This window comes from Marmota marmota, unplaced genomic scaffold (assembly GCF_001458135.2).
Source record: "Marmota marmota marmota unplaced genomic scaffold, marMar, whole genome shotgun sequence".
Classification (NCBI taxonomy): domain Eukaryota; kingdom Metazoa; phylum Chordata; class Mammalia; order Rodentia; family Sciuridae; genus Marmota; species Marmota marmota.
The window spans coordinates 13,569,721-13,587,382 of NW_026000222.1; the positions used below are offsets into that span (position 1 = coordinate 13,569,721).

Here is a 17,662-nt window from a genome sequence, read left to right on the forward strand (position 1 = left end):
TCATTTGTTTAGCTCACATAACACACACTACACAAATAGTATTCTTTCTGTATTTATTTATGGAACAGAGTTCCCGGTATACTAGCTGGCTGTCCCTGAACTCACAATCCTCCTGCTTCAGTCTCCCAAGTAGCTGAAATTACATGCATGCACAACCATGCCTGGCTTCTTATTAACTTTTGATTTTTAAGATACTGGTCACTTGTCGATTGTATATTATCATACCTTCGACTACATCCTACATTCCTTAGAACTAAAACTTCTTTCAATCCTATATAATAGTCTATCTCACTTCAGAAGGAATATTAGCATTTACTGGATTGTTCATCCATACATAACTGTGTTTTTCACAGCACAGTGTAACAGAATGGCTGTCAGCATGCTGAGCTCACATGTCAAAACCACCTGCATTAACTGATAATATTTCAATCAGGCCACTCTTAATCACTACACAACTTTTAGCAAGTTACTTTAGTATGCCACAGTTTCTTCATTTGTAAAATGTAGATAAAACACTATCATTACAGAGCTGTTCTGAAGATCAAATATATGTAAAGCTATTATAATGAATGTGAACTAAGTATGAGCCCTTAGAAAACATTTGCTTATGACTTGATAATGTATCTGCCCGATGAATATTAGTCTATAATTGTTGTATAGCATTAGATATTTCTCTGAATTTGTATGTATAAATTTGTAGGAAGATGAAACAGGGTAAATATTTTGGTCAATAGTTACAAATATGATAGGAATAATAGAAAGATGTATAAAGAAAAACTTGACAATATAAAACTAACTGAATTAGAATATAAAGAATCCAATCTGTATAATTTTTATGTTTGTATATGCCAATTAAAAAAGAAATTCAGGCATTACAGAGGGGAATAAATAGAATAAGCTTATGTTGTCATGAAATTGAAACACAATTCATAAAAATGCCATATTTTAACTGTATTAGGGAAAGCATCATGGAGAAGACAGCATGAAGATTCAGACAGATGATGAGAAAACAAATGTTATTCAAAACAATAGAAATAAGAAGAAGTATGAAAGGATTACAAATAGCCCATGTGAAAGCCAGTACCCAGATCTGTCTGCCTGGAGACAGGTTCTTGTAAGAGAATAGTTCCTCTAAGAGAATTTCCTTCCTTGGAGTTTAGAAAGCACACAATATGTACTCATTAAGATCTAAAAGACAGGATAAATTCTAATTAAAAACATTTTCAAATTCTACATTAAGAAGAGCTTTCCAATGGGTATGCCAAGGCATATCGGTGTGCCTAAATTAAGTGACCAATGTACTAAGAATTGTGAGCCTCTCAGCCCTTGGGGTATAAATCCTCTAGCTATAGATGGCTGGCCTATTCCCTCTGTGTGCCATACAAATATAATTTTCTAAACATAAAATGCCATAAAAAGTTGTAAAACAATGGGTTAAATAATATGGCTATTATGCAATGAGAAAAGAAAACTAAGTGGGAGAGAAAATGATGTACAATGTCTTTGCCTAGTCTGGTGGCATTGTGGAAGATCAAAGAGAGGAAAGACAAGTGGCAAAAGAGTAGTTAAGAAAGTGCTGTAAGGCAACAATAAATGTTGGCAAGGATGTGAGGGAAAAGGTACACTCATACATTGCTGGTAGAACTGCAAACTGGTGCAACTACTATGGACAGCAGTATGGAGATTCCTCAGAAAACTTGGAATGGAAGCTCCATTTGACCCAGCTATCCCACTCCTTGGTTTATACCCAAAGGACTTAAAATCAGCATATTTCAGTAATGCAGCCATGTCAATGTTTACAGCAACTCAATTCACAGTAGCTAAACTATGGAACCAACCTAGGTGTCCTTCAATAGATGAATGGATAAAGAAAATGTGGTGTATATATTCAATGGAATATTACTCAGCTTTAAAGAAGAGTAAAATGATGATATTTCCCCAGTAAATGAATGGAGTTGGAGAATGTCATGCTAAGCGAAATAAGCCAATCCCAAAAAACCAAAGGCCAAATGTTTTCTCTAATATGCGGATGCTAATTCACAATAAAGCGGGGTGTGGGGGGCACTAGAGAATAATAGCGTTACCTTAGATTCGGTAGAAGGAAGTTAAGAGAGGTAAGGGGAGTAGATGTGGGGATAGGAAAGATAGAATGAAATAGACATTATTACTTTATGTATATATGGGACTGCATGACCAATATGACTCTATAACATGTACACTCAGAAAAATGAGAAATTATATCTCATCTATGTATGATATATCAAAGTGCATAAATGCATTCTACTGTCATGTATAACTAATTAAAACAAATTTTAAAAAAAGAAAGTGCTGGGCTGGGGATGTGGCTCAAGCGGTAGCGCGCTCGCCTGGCATGCGTGCGGCCCGGGTTCGATCCTCAGCACCACATACAAACAAAGATGTTGTGTCCGCCGAAAACTAAAAAAAATAAATAAATATTTAAAAAAAAAAAAAGAAAGTGCTATAATAAGTTAGGCACAAAACTAAGGCCCAAAATTAGAGTAGTAACAACAGGCAAAATAGGTTGTGAAAGAATAACTGCTTAGAACTCAGTTTAGTTCAGTCAAATATTTATAGCTGTCTATTATGTGTCTGCCATTCTCCAGGCATTGGGGATTTTAAAACTGAAGAAACAATTTCGAGTGATTATAAATTTTTTAAATTATAGAGACAGAATTCCAGGTTCTCCTTAATATGATCTGTTTTACACAGACTTAAAGAAAGGAAATATCAAAAGGCATTGTATATTGCACCATAAACCAAAGGTAGTTCCAACCTAACCATTAAAGCTTTAAAAAATAAGCCTTTTCGTGAAAAGACCCAATATCAGTAGCCAATGGGTTATGAAGAAAATTCCATGGAACAGAATGCTAAAGACAATAAATAGTTTTTAACATGTTTATATATGAGCCAGGGTTAGAATGCATGCCATTGGTAAACTCCATTTTTAGCTTTTAAAAGATAATTATAGCAGCTATCATTTATTAGGTGCTTACTACATATCAAACTGTGCCATCAGCTGATATATTATCTCATGGTATCCTCAAAACAACCCTGAAAGGGTAAGTATTGTCAGTACCACATTTTTTCATGATAAAACAACGCTCAGAATATTAAGTAATCTACCTAAGATATACAAAGCCAGTGAAATAGCAAAGCTAGAATTAAAACCTAGCTCTAAAGTCCTTGTTCTTAAGAAAATGCTCTAAGACAAACATAGGTAAGACACATTCATGCACTGTTCTAAGAGAGAGTGCTTGCCCAAGGCTCACTAACTGGGTCCATTCAGGAAGAAATTTTGAGGTCTATATATTAGTATTCTGCTGACATACAAATTACCACAAACTTGTTGACTTAAAACAATGCAAATCTATTCTCTTACAGTTTTATAAGTTAGAAGACTAAAATGAATCTCACTGGATTGAGATCAACATATTAACCGAGCAGTCATTCCTTTCTGAAGGTTGTAGAGTACACTCTACTTCTTTCCCTTTTCCAGCTTCTAGAGGCTACCAGAATTCCTTGGCTCATGGCTCCTTCCTACATCTACAAAGCCAGAAATGGTTAGTCAATTCCTCTTCATGCTGCTCTGTCTCTCTGGTTCCTCCATAGTTTTATCTCTTCTCACCGCAAAAGGGTTCTCAGTTCTGAGGACCCGCATGATAAGATTGGGCGCACTCAAGTAATCCATCATAGCTCACCATCTCAAACTCCCTAACTTTATCGCATCTACAAAGTTCTTTTTCTTATGTAAGGTAACAGATTCTGAAGATCAGAACACACACATGGGGGGCGGGCATTATTCTGCCTTTCACTAAGAAACAAAGGAGCTATTCAGTGTTTGAACCATTATAATTGGTTACACATGTATAAGATAATTCACTGATAACATTTTAGCTTGCCCTTACTTATAGGAAGAGAATGTGCTGTTTAGAGGATGCAATGTCTACTCTCATGAGCAGATGCGTTTTACATTATGTTGAATGATTTGTTTTCTGAGTTATACATTACTGCCTTGTGAATGCTGTCAGAATGAGTCAGAATCTCTTAGTCTAAAAACTCCAAGACTCAGACAAGATCAATATTCTGAATCTTTAAGTTAAGGATCAGAGTCAAGGGTGAGGGAGGGGGTATATTTAATGGTTCTATATCTATGATAAAAACAACCTTTTGAAAATCATGTTTAAGAAGTTATATATAATTAGATATATCTAAGAATACAGTTATATGTCACTCCCTTTGATTTATGAGACTTGTATCAACAAAGAGAATAGTTACAGCTTTCTGATTGTGCCTGTATAATCAATCAAATGGTTTGAAGTAGAATGTCCTTGGAAGGCAGCAGGGAATTTCAAATCAAAAACTTTTAAAACTTGGATCACAAAGATCAGTGGTTGGCTAGTCGTGGGGTATTTGGGGGAGGATATACAGTGACTGCTCATGAATATGAGGTTTCTTTTTGGTATGATAAAAGTGTTGATTATGATAGTTACATACATAGATACATAACTCTGAATAGACAAAAATCATTGCACTGTACATTTTAAATGAGTAAATTTCATGGTGTGTACATTATATCTCAACAAAGCTGTATAAAAATGGGTCACAAGGAGAATTCAGTGAGAGGAGGATCTGGTTAAATATACATATTAAATGAAGAATAAAAATAAGAGATCTTATGCAATATGATCTTAGTGAAGATCCCTTCCTTAATGCCTACTATTTCCCTCTTTTTTGTTCTATCTACTTTAGATTTTTATATATTCTGTTCTTGGAAATGTCATAATTTTCTATGCCTTTAAATTTTATTTTGCAGTTTACTACGTTTACTACTCTACTAATATATACTATATAAAATTCAAAAAACTTACTCCATAAATTATGAATATAGAATATAATTCTGATGCTAATATCAAACGCTCCTTACTAGAAAGTAAATACAGATAAGGGAAATGTTCTCATTCTGTTTTAGGAGCTCCTGTTTTATTACCCTTGTTCTGCACTGTGCATGTATTCTCTATATGCCTTAAATCATTCCAACCACCTCAAGAGGTATATCAAATTCATGTGTTCTTGTACCAAGATTCGCATATTAAAATCAAAGAACTTGTCTCTACTTGCAAATGTAGAAAGTTCACACTTTGCAGACAACCTTCATTTGCTCATTTTATAGTTATATCTATTATAGTGCCCCAGCAGTGACTCCGCATCTGTAGAATGCTATTGAATGACTTTTCTCCACAGTTCTTTTTACCTGCATCCTCTTTCTCAAGAGCAATAATAGCCCTCTCTTCAAAAACACTATAACAGAGTACACTGTCAGAGGTTACAAGGCAGTTTTGCTTACAAATTAGAAAATCAGGCAATGTTTTGCTTGAGGCTTTCTTACAGTTGATAGGAAAATAATCACCTATATAGCCCATAAAAATGTCCCCCCTGAATAACAATCAAGCCATTTCAATAGAATACTTTCCTGAAACTGACACATTAGTTAAATTAATAAAATAACATTATCTACGCCGATAAAAAAGTTCCTTCAACCTTGAGGTGGAACACTTGTCTCCTATGAGCTTAGACAAAATGGTCTGGTTACTTTTCTACATAAAAGTTGTAAAAGATCACTTCCTATTCTCAGGAAAGAGAAACAGAAATACCTGATATTATAAGCCTAATCCTTGAGTATGATTGTGCTTACATACTGGATTCTCCACTGAATCACAAGTATACCATACTGTTATATGTTTTCATGCAGTACAATGCATTCTATTCATATGGAATGCCTAGTTATATATGCTGAAAGAACATGATGGTCCAAGAACAGAAGATAAATATACATAATCCACACTGTAAAGTACAGTTTTATGTAATTTTCTTGCTCTTAAATACAAATGCACAATTGACCATATAGTATAAACACCACAAATTCAGTTCCTGATGCAAAACTGCCTTTGTCAAATAATTTTCTCATTCATTTTTCTAGGATTCTATCAAAACCTGGAAAAAATTTAATTATTGCAGTTGAAACTGGAAAATGTTGCAGAGGTTACAAAATAGCTTGCACTGAAATTTATAACACATTTGTAAGCTTGTCAAGATTGTGTTGTTGTCATTGTTGTTGTTTTAATACACATAGAAACTCAAGTCCACATTCTGAGGATCCTTTCAGACAACTGAAAGCTGAATTTTCCAAGCAGGCAGCTGTAGCTCATTAGCTCTGCCATGGACCGTGAAAGCCACTTGCCAATAGTGTCGAAAGACTATTACTCATTTCAATCTCTCCAAAGAAGATAGACCTTTTTCTCCAACAAACATTAGTGAAAAACACTAAATTTGGGGCTGTGACTGGAACAGCTCAGCGCACATGGATGGAAACTCAACAGGGAAACTAAAGCCAACTGGAGGTGGCAGATTGATGTTCTAGCTTTTTACCTTCAGAGACCAGAGCTTCCAACTAGTTTTCAAGAAGAAAGAAAACAAAACAATCATGTAGAGATAATAATGTACTTGAAGCATGTATGATAATCCGATTGCCTGACAGAACTGTCAGTCTGAATGGCAAATTCTCTGCATATGATTGAGTTTTGCAATCCCAGCAGCTCAAACTTAAGGGGCCAATCAAATCAGCTTTAAATGTCAGTCACCATCCAAGCAAGGCAGTTACTCAGAAAAATCAAGATTACACTTAGAAATAGTTTAAGTCCTTATTCAACAATCACGAAGACAACTAAGGAAATTCTATAGACATTTATAGAATTCTGTAGAATTAAATAGAATATTAGTATGCTATAGCTAGCATGCAAAAGGTAAAAAGTAATATAACTACCTAGGTAATATTGAGTAGTGTTATTCTTCCCACAGTATTTAAATCTAAACAATTATATAATACTCAACTAAAATTTAGCTGGGTAGAGACTGATGTTCAGTTTAGATATAAACACTACGTGGGATTCCAAGTTATGAGATATGCTTTGTTTCTTAATCAAGATGCTAGCTACTCAGGTATCTCTAGGTTATAAAAATTCATTAAGCTGTATACTCACAATATATGAATCTTTTTGATCAAAGAAGTTTTGTGATCAAGGAAACATCATGTCCTCTAGTCAATTGCCCCATGAATTTAATTGCTGAGAAAAGCAACAATATCAAATTCCTATTTGATCACAACTTCAGACTTAGTTTTCAGTTTTCCAAGCTACCTGTTAAGGACAGACTCACGTTAGCATCTTAGAGCAACAGAACATGGTTCATTATATGTGGGTATATTATCTCAATAGTTTTTTACAATGAGAACTATTTATATTTTAATGTCTTAGAAGAGTATTTTTAAATAGCTCTGATATCAGGGTTTTTTTAAACATTTTTAGTTGTAGATGGACACAATACCTTTAGTTTTTTATTTACTTATTTTTATGTGGTGCTGAGGATTGAACCCAGTGCCTCTCACACGGAAGGCATGCACTCTACCACCAAGCTACAACCCCAGTCCCTGATATCAGGTTTTATTCCTGAAAAGATCTACCAAACCACAAGTCATGCGTAATATTCTTTAATAGTCACAAAGTAGTTTGTGAAAATATAAGAACAGTATTTCAATAGTAAATACTCACAATATTTGATACTGATGACAGAGGCAGAACAAAACACATACTAAGACACTTAACAAAGCATATAAGAAAGATAATAGAAAAAAGAATGAGACCCAGATATGAATTCCAATTTTACAAGACACTGTTAAAAGATATATCTAACTCCGAGGTTACCGTTAGAGAATAGAGAAACAAAGTTTTAAGGCTATAATTACTGAAAATTCTGTAACAGCTTTTTATTTCTATAAGGTAGAATCATTGCTTTAAGTTGAAATTCTCAGCATTAGCTTGGTCTACTGTACCCACAACTCCCACACTGTGTAAGCTACCTCAATAACTAGGAAAGGCTCTCTTTTTGTTTATGGGCCAAGTATTACATTATGTGTTTTTAATACCAAATATTCACATATGCAATTCTATGCATATGAATATTAAATCATGATAGCATATGAGGCTGAGGCCAGTAGTAAGGTTACAAAAAAAAAGTTCATAGTACCCTTATATTTTTTCTAGGTACTGAAATTATCCAAAGGGCAAACCCCAACTTCAACTGGATGTTCAAAATGCACAGAAAGTCATTTTCTTGATCAGTTTGTGTTAATACAGCAACAATTTTAAATCTAATTCCATGAAAGGAGCATTTTTTAATCCATCAAAATTTACATAACTCACTATAGCTTACAATTGGGTCAAAATTCTGAGAAAGGAAATTTGGTCTTAACCTTCAATTAAAATAAATTCTCAAATGCATGTCTAATATTAATGGCTATGTAGACACATTTTTCCATATGATTATACCTTTTTAAACATACTTTTAGCATATAGGTAGCATTGAGTAATCTGCTCAAAGTCATCTCAGTTTCTTCTCACATTAACCAGGATTTCAATGCACTACTCCAAATAAATTTGTTAATTGCCGAATATTTCCAAATAACCAAAGGTTGAGTTAACTATTAAACCATATGAAACTACCACTTTTATAGATGAAAGCAAGTCAAACTTTGGTAATTTCATGTGGCTTAATTAAAAATGGTTTTTAGAGAGTTTCAATTTATGCTAAGAAAAAATAAAAGTTTACCTGATGTGAAAGTACAAAAAAAAAAAAAATACTTCCAAAGGAACAACCAATTGCTAAGGTATAAAAAGCAATAAAATAGTAGGCTTTATAAAAAGATGGGGAAAAAAATCAGGTAGTTCAACAGGTTCCTGAAATCCTGGTGGTGATCGATAAATTGACTTCTGCTTCACCTTTTATGAAGAGGCTGTACTTAGCAAATCACTGTGTAAGCTACCTCAATAACAGCATTCCTGCTATCAAGTTTACTTGCAATAATTCCAACAAAGAAATTAATTTCTTAGATGACAAGAAAAGGTTATCTGAAATGGGGAAAACACAGGAGATTGAGCTTTCTGCTAATAAAACAGACAAATATCAGTCTAGGCACTGAATTCAGAACTGTTTAACTGTCGGCAAGATCTGAATTCCCTGTAGCCCAAAGGCTATCATCATTTTACACACAGACATACACTATACATACATTCATACATACATACTTGCTCTGGGTTTTTAGGACTTTTTTCTAAAAGTTCAGACTCAGAAACCCAAACCTGAGAAAACTGGAATAGTCAACCTAACCTCCAGCTACTAATCCATGTTCATGTACACATACACACACACCACAATGCATCCATCCACATTCCAAACACCAAAGAATGTTTTTCTAAAACACATAATGAATATATTAACTCTTCAGACAATAAGTAGTATTATAAAATCATACAACCGCTATTGTTTGTTCTATTACCATATCAGTAAAATATGTAACCAGCAGTGATAAAATCTGAGAACTAGAAACTACCATTGATCACAAGTTATCAGATCCACTCCTTCCCCAAAACACTCATGTTTAAATCAGACTCATATCACTAAGTGTTCTCATAGAAAACCTCTTACGACTATTCCATTTTGCAAATCTAAGGAAAATCTCTAAGGTATTCTGCAGGTATGAATCTCAACTTCACCACTGAATAACAACATAACCTTGGGAGAAATTGTTTAACTTCAATAATTATCTATTTCCTAATATGTAAAATGAGGATAATAATGGTACCCTCCTCACAGTATTTTCACAGGTATTAGACGATATGATGTATATAAAATGCTTACTATAATACATGACATTAATTCCAGTAAATGTTATCTGTTATTTTCAATAGTACTGTTATATAGTTATGAATTTACAAGTACTTTGAAGGTGGCAGTTGCCTATCCCTGGTTTTGTTAGTGAAAATATTTTCTTTTAAAAATAGTTTATTTCTTTTTGTAATATGTAGATCTCTGAAATAATTCTGACTGTTAAAACTAGGAGACTCTTGAGTAGTTTAAAAGAAAGAGTGTACTTATAAAAGAATTAATTACTTCTTTACATGGAATTTCTTTCCATTGTTGTATTTCAACATCATATGTAATATTGCAAGTAAAAAATAAAAATCAGAGCTTGTCACTAATGTAAAAAATAAATATATATGCAGTATTTAATGGGATGAAATACAAGTGATAGATTGTCCATATTAAAAAGAATAAGAATAAACAATGAATCAAAATAAAATCAAATTAGATTTTAAAGCTTGAGGAAATTTTTTAAATCATCTAGGCCCAATCCCCTCACTTTATAAAAAAGACTGTAAAGGGTGATTTATGCAATGTTATATGGCCAAAATCAAACATATTAGAAGAACCCAGGTCTTCTGACTTATAGTCCAAATATCTTTATAATATGCTTCTCTCCAAAGAATAAGTGAAAAAATCATTAGACAAATTCCTATTTCAAAATTTCTAGTAAAAGCCACGTTTGAATACACAAAACTAATTAAGGGGAGGATGTGCAATGAGAAAGCTAAAGGAAAAATATCCAGTGTAAATAGTAGAAAATATTCAAATGGCAGCTAAGCCATTCCTTCATTGTATGTTAATATATAAAGTACATACTCTGAGCTTCCAGCTCCTTGTTTGTAAAATGGGAATCCTACCTACAACAAATAAACAAGATATTCACAGGTTAAAATAGCACAATAGGGCTGGGGATGTGGCTCAAGCGGTAGCAAGCTCGCCTGGCATGCGTGAGGCCCGGGTTCGATCCTCAGCACCACATACAAACAAAGATGTTGTGTCTGCTGAAATCTAAAGAATAAATATTAAAAAAAAAAAATTCTCTCTCCCTCCCTCTCTCTCTCTCTCTCTCACTCTCTTTAAAAAAAAAAATAGCACAATAGTTGAGAGTCAAACTACCTATATTTGAATTTTAACTCCACAATTTACTCATTGTTTGATCAAGTTATATAACTTCCCTGAGCCATGGGAAGCCCTTTAGCATAGAACATGACACATAATAGCTGTAATAAGTTTTAGTGTTATGAATATATATAAATTACCTGCCCTGCCCTTAGAGGATACTGAATAATAAAAGCACAACCGTCATGAATAACAACAAAAATATCTGCTTTACAAGTAAAACTAGAACAGATTGACAGAGTTGACATGCCAAATAAAAATCAATGCTCTTTGCCACTTCTAGTGCAAGAATGAAGACCATTCTCAGCAGACTGTGGACATTCCAGAAAATGTCAACTTCACTCTGAAGCAATACATAGTTATTGTGAAGGGCCTCAAAGGAACCCTATGGAGGAATTCCAATCACATCAGTGTAGAACTCAATCTCCTTGCAAAGAAAGACATTATTAGGATGGCAAATGGCAGAGAAATAGAAAGGCACTGGTTGTTGTTTGCACTGTTTGTAATCATGCACAGAACATGATCAAGAGAATCTGTGCATGCTCACTTCCTTATCAATGTCTTTATTTAGAAGAATGGGTCTCTTGTTAAAATGCAAAATTTCTTGGGTAAAAAATACATCAACAGGGTTCAGAGGAGGTCAGATGTTGCTTGTTCATAACTCACACCCAGAAAGATGAGTCAATTCTTGAAGGAAATGACATTGAGTTGAACTTGTTTCAAATTTAACTGCTTTGATTCAATAAGTCACAACAGTTAAAAACAAGAATATCAGGGGGAAAAAAATGGATGATGTCTATGTCTCTGCAAAAGGAATAGTTCAGCATGCTGATAAATAATATCTAAGAATTGTCCTGTTACAGAAACAAGATCTCAGGTTATAAGACCAATGTGTGGTATTTTAGTGATGTAACAAAAGATCTCTGTTTAGCCGACAAAAGACCTCTATTGATCCTAAAATGGTAGCACATGCCTATATTCCCAGCAATTTAAAAGACTAAAGCAGGAGGATCCTAAGTATGGGGCCAGCTTTGGCAACTTAAGAGATATCCTATAAGGCTGGGTATGTAGCATAGTGGTAGAGTACCCATGGGTTCAATCCCCAGTGCCACAAAAAATAAATAATGAAAAACATTCATTGAAAAAAAATTAAAATAAACACTTATTTATCCTGAAACATGCCCATACCCTGAAATGTGTGAAAAGTTTATTATACTAGGATTAAACATCAAATTCATGAAGTATAAAAGTTGAAACCTATCCAGTAAATTATTACTCCATAGTGAAATATTTAGAAAAATATGGTATTCAGGGTATTGGACTTTCAAATGCTCAGTTCACAAGGTATTGTTGTTGTTATTCTTTTTCTTTTTAAAGGTTTAAGTCAGAAGTTAAATAATAGCAGAAGGCTTACAAAGTATGAAATTAAACTTACAGCAAAGATACTTAAATAAATCTCTGAAAGACCAGCTGTGTATAGAAGAAACCTTCATCTTTAGAAGACTGTATCTTTGTGATATGGTTTTCATAAACTTCTAATCAAAATATAATAAAAAGGAAAAAATGGTAGAAAATCACTTCTAATATATCACCATTTAAGAAAACCAATTCCCAGGTGACTAGAAAAGATCTATCTCTGAACTGGGTGGAAAGGCGTGATTCCTAAATCCAAAGGGAAATTAAACCACAAACTTTAAACAAAACAGCATGAAAAAATCAATATCTCACAAAATAAAAAGGAATAATTTAGTTTTCAGCTTTCTTTTTACAAAAATTCTATTTTTAGATCAGATACAGTGGCTTAAGATACTACCATGACTTAAATCTATTTGGTAGGGAAATACCTGTCTGGCTCTGCGACTTCTAAAGGTAAATAGGAGGCTTTGCATTTAAGTAATAATGTGGAATAGTTCAGAGTAACCTCATGCCAAAATGGCATATTTCTAAGGGATGCAAAGGTATTCAATAAAAAGCTTTTAAAGGCATATTTTTAAACTTGCAGCAGGAAAGCTTTTCTGTGTCAAGACAGTAATTCTTTTAACAGCATTGATCAAAATGTCATTCTTTTATGAGTGTACAATACCTTTTAATGGCATACAACAAGCCATTAGGGTTATACACCTCTGTATAGCAGACAGCTTACTGGAAAAAAGGGAACACTGGCCAAGATACAGTCAGTAGGCTTTATGCTTCTAATAAGGATCATTTCCCCCCTAGCAGCTTCATTCCGAAGTCCACAACTGAAATTATCCAAAAATTAAGAATAAGCTGTCTTCACCTCTGAAATTTAGAAGTGCTTTCATAGAGGCCTAGACTGCAAGGTCTAACTTGTATCTCTACAGATACCATAGGATGGCCTTGAAAACCCTTTAACCTAGGGCCAGAAAGAAATTATTCATGAAGATTAGAAAAGAATGATGGTTTTATTTGCTTTCCGGGGAAAGAAGAAAGTGAATTTTTTTAAAATGTTACAAGATGATCACTTTTCATATTTATTTATAAGGCCAAATAATAAAGGAACATTAAAGTTATGTATTACTCTAACACAAAATATTTCTTTGTCACCTATAATTGATTAGGTAATTTTTCATAAAAGGCAACTATTTTAACAAGCCCATGTCATTGACATATTCACTTTTTAAGAAAGTTGAAATAAATTCTGAAATTATTTAGAGGAAAAAAATCACAAGTATACAAACCCACAAAAAAATTTCTATCAATTTACCAAATTTCTAAGCACTCAGGAAATGGGAAACTAAGGAGCAGAACAAAAATAGAAGGTGGTCTTTTCATGCTTTTCACATTACACCTTTACTTATTTTCCTCTGCTAAAAGAAATATGTCTTAAACACAATAAATTCCTAGAACTATAGAAATATCCCAGATAAACTGGAACCTAAATCTCTGCCTTATGAAAAATATTTAAGGACTTCAGATAGTCTGAAAAATATATAATTAATAAATATGATCCTGCACAAAAAGTAAAACCCAACTTCACAAACAATACTAGATGAATTTTAGAACTTTATCCCTGAAAGCAAAGTTTAATAAGTAGAACAGTCGATCTTCTTTTAAAGGTAAGGGTGTGTGTGTGTGTGTGTGTGTGTGTGTGTAAAAATGGAAAGTGAAAAGAAAAGTTCTATAAATGGTTCGCCAAATTTTATAATCAAACAAAAACTTTTGTTTCAGGCTCTGTAGAGCACCAGAGCATTTGTACCAATTCCGTCACTGAAATCAATTAAAAATATAAGATGAAATACAAAAACGTCTTAAAAGCATCCAAGAGTTATTAAGCATAGTTAGAAACTACCAATTCAAAATGTAGGTTAAAGTGGGAATTCAAAGATAGAGTGCTAAATCTGTTTTTGCCCTGACAATATGTGATCAGCTATTTTGACTTAAGCTGTAGACTTACAGACCTTGTTTAATATGAAGCACAGAAAACAAAAATTGATACCACCTAAAGGTCTAATAGTGTCTCTCCTCCTGTGAAGCTGGGATCCCAGAGTATTCACCTTGTAAAGGTGATTAGGAGTCCGGACTAAAAGACTACAGGGAAAGTTGGTTTGGCAATGAGCAAAGCAAGGGCAAACACAAACCCACAAGTCGCCACCCAAACAGATATACAGTCCAAACACACAACACTTATATATAAACAAACAAACAATCATAAAGTGGTGCCCAACTGGTAGCATTCCCAGGTGCCACACTTCAGCAAACACAAATGTTATCTGGTGGAACACACTATTAAATACACAAGAAAACTAGGCACCATGAAAAAAAATTTATTTATTTGGATTATCAAGTATAGATTATAAAATAGCCATGCTAATATGTTTAAAATATTTTTTCATAATGTAAAAATATCTTTACAGAAAATTTAAAATAAATGAGTTAGGGGCTGGAGTGTAGCTCAGTGGTCAGTGGTAAAGCACTTGCCTAGCAGCTGTGAGGCCCTGATTCAATCCCCAGCACACACCACACACACACAGACACACACACACACACACACGCACACACTTGAAAAATAAATGACCTATGACATATGAAAGGCATTTATACCAATTGAATATATTAATTAAGAAATTAAAAACAAAAGCTTAATGGAGAGCCTATGGAAATGAGTTCAGAACAGGCTTACCCTCTCAATAAGAATAATTAGAAAAACCAGGTAAAAATAGTCATACATCACTTAACAGGAATGCATTCTGGGAAATTCATCAATGGTTTATTCATTGTGCAAAGATCACAGTGTGCACTTACATAAGCTGAGACCACTTCAACATCACTAGGCAACACAACCACATGGGACCACTATCATGCACAGAGTCCCTTGTTGACTAAAAGGTCTTCATGTGGCAAGTGACTATGTTTTAGTCTCTTTTCTGTTGGTATAACTGAATATCACAGACTGAAAAAATTTATAAAGAATAAATATTGGTTTATTTAATTCATGGTTTGGAGGTGGGAAATTGAATAACACGGCAGTGGGTATTACCTGGAGAGATCAGGGAGATGGAGCAAGTATTCTTATAAAGCTACTAGTACCTTCATGAGGGTCCCATCATCATGACCTTTATCTAACCCTAATTACCTACTCAAGGCCTCGCTTACAAATACTATTAGCATATGGTTTGGGGGATTAAATTTCTAATACATGAAGTTTTGTGGACAAAGTCCAGCCATAGCAATATGGAAAATAGTTGTATGAAGACATTACATAGCTACCACTAAAGAAGCCAAGACACGGGGATCAAGATTTTTAGCAAAAGAAAAGTCACAAAGAGGTAACTCAACCTTCAGCGTGGATTTTCTCAAGTCATTTGCCAATTCTAAGGCAGAAGTCTGAGAAGCTAAGTAAAGCTGTTAGCAGTACCACAGAGTAGGGAGGAAAATGAAGCTTGGGAAATAGTAGCAATAAACCAGAATTGTATCATAAGAATGAAATCCAGCTATACATCAACTCAACCCCTGACTGAATTAAGTTAAACTGTTTCTACTCTACCAACCTCCAGAAGCAAAAATAAACCCTCTTTGGAAAAAGTTAATATCACCTATAGTTTCAAAAATATCATATCCAAATCTGACATCCAGTTGACAATTATAGGACATAACAGGAGAAAAAAATGTAAGAGAAAACAAAAGAAACAACACTACAGGAGATATAGGCATCAATCTAGACTTTAAAATATCTGGACTTCAAGAAAATAGAAGAGTACTCCAGTTTCCCATAAAATCATGGAAAAACCTATATCCAAATGTCTCCACAAAACTTTAAAAATAGTCCACATATATAGCAAAATTAAGAGACAATACTACAAATGTCAAACACATGTAAGTAGAGAAACAAACAATAAAATTCAGTAACCATCTTTGAAGCCCAAGTTAGAGAATAAGAGAGAGAGATACAGACTATGCAGATAAAAACGGAAAATCAGCAGGGCTTAGGAGACATAAAAAATGCAAATAACATAAGCATCAGAAAGTAGAAATAATCAAAAAGTAAGTCTAAGACCTATTAGATCAGAGTACTGGTTACCACAAGATCAAAGGGAAGAGGCTTGCAATTGCAAGAAATAGAAGTGCCAGTCAGGAAAATGCCATTCTGACATACAAGGGGTACTGTTCAAGTGCTTGGTAGGAAGAAAATAAAAGATAAAAGTTAATAATGGTCCCATAGGGGGGAAAAAATCACAAAATCAGACATAGCAAACCTCCAAAAAAAATATACCATAAACTAAAGAGACTTCATTTCATTATAGTAACAAAATAGGGAGATATATCTTGTAACCTCCCTCACCACTATCTATATAAACTATTATAACCAGTTAAGAAAAATAAATTCAAAATGAAAAGAAGTTATTATAATACAAAAAAATAAAAATAAAAAACTCTTTAGCAGAGGAATAGTCCCCTCAAAACAATACACATCCACAAGGCAGAGAAAATTATAATATGTCAACTTGAATTGTAAAATGTTAAACAAATATTTACAGTTAAAATAAATACATCTCTCAAGCATTCAACAATTATGTACAAAAATGGCAAAATTCAGGTAGATGTGAATTGAGTACTATTTGCATATGAGAAAATTTTTAAATAATCTTAGAAATGAAAAATTATAAAGTACTCAAAACGAGAGGATTGATAAAATTATAATAAAGGTCACTGAACAAACACATGAAAAGAGTTAACAGAATAAAATAAAATGAAGGAGTATAATAAGAATCACTGAGAAAATATTAATATACAAGACAGAGTCCAACATACAAAAAAATTGTAGAGCCTGAATAAGAAAACAAAACAATGGAATAAAACTAATATTTAGAGCTAAATACAAAAAGAAAAATGAAATAAGACATGAATCTATATATCTAAATACCACAACTCAAATAAGTATATGCTAATTATGAATATCTACCCACCAAGTAACATAGTAACTTCTTCAACAAAGGAGAATCAAAGAGAAAGAAAGACAAAATAAACAAAAGACATCAACATACCATATGTAGTAAAAAAAAAAAATAAGAGTAGAGAAATACAAAAACATATGGAACACACGAATATAATGTTAGTATTTGCAAATTTAAACCCCTATAAGCTTTATCAATCTGTAACTGTAAATCCTCAAAAGAGAATAATCTTTTCAAGTGTAGACAAATATATATGGTTGTTCTGATAGCCCCAGATTGGAAATCTCAGTGTCTATGAACAAAGCAATAATAGTAAATTGCTGCACAGGCATGTGCTAGCATACTGAACAGCA

At 33.4% G+C, this 17,662-nt stretch overlaps 1 pseudogene; it reads left to right on the plus strand.

Moving 5' to 3' along the window:
• Positions 1-982: 982 nt before the first annotated feature.
• Positions 983-16,647, plus strand: LOC107151061 (annotated as a pseudogene).
• Positions 16,648-17,662: the final 1,015 nt, after the last annotated feature.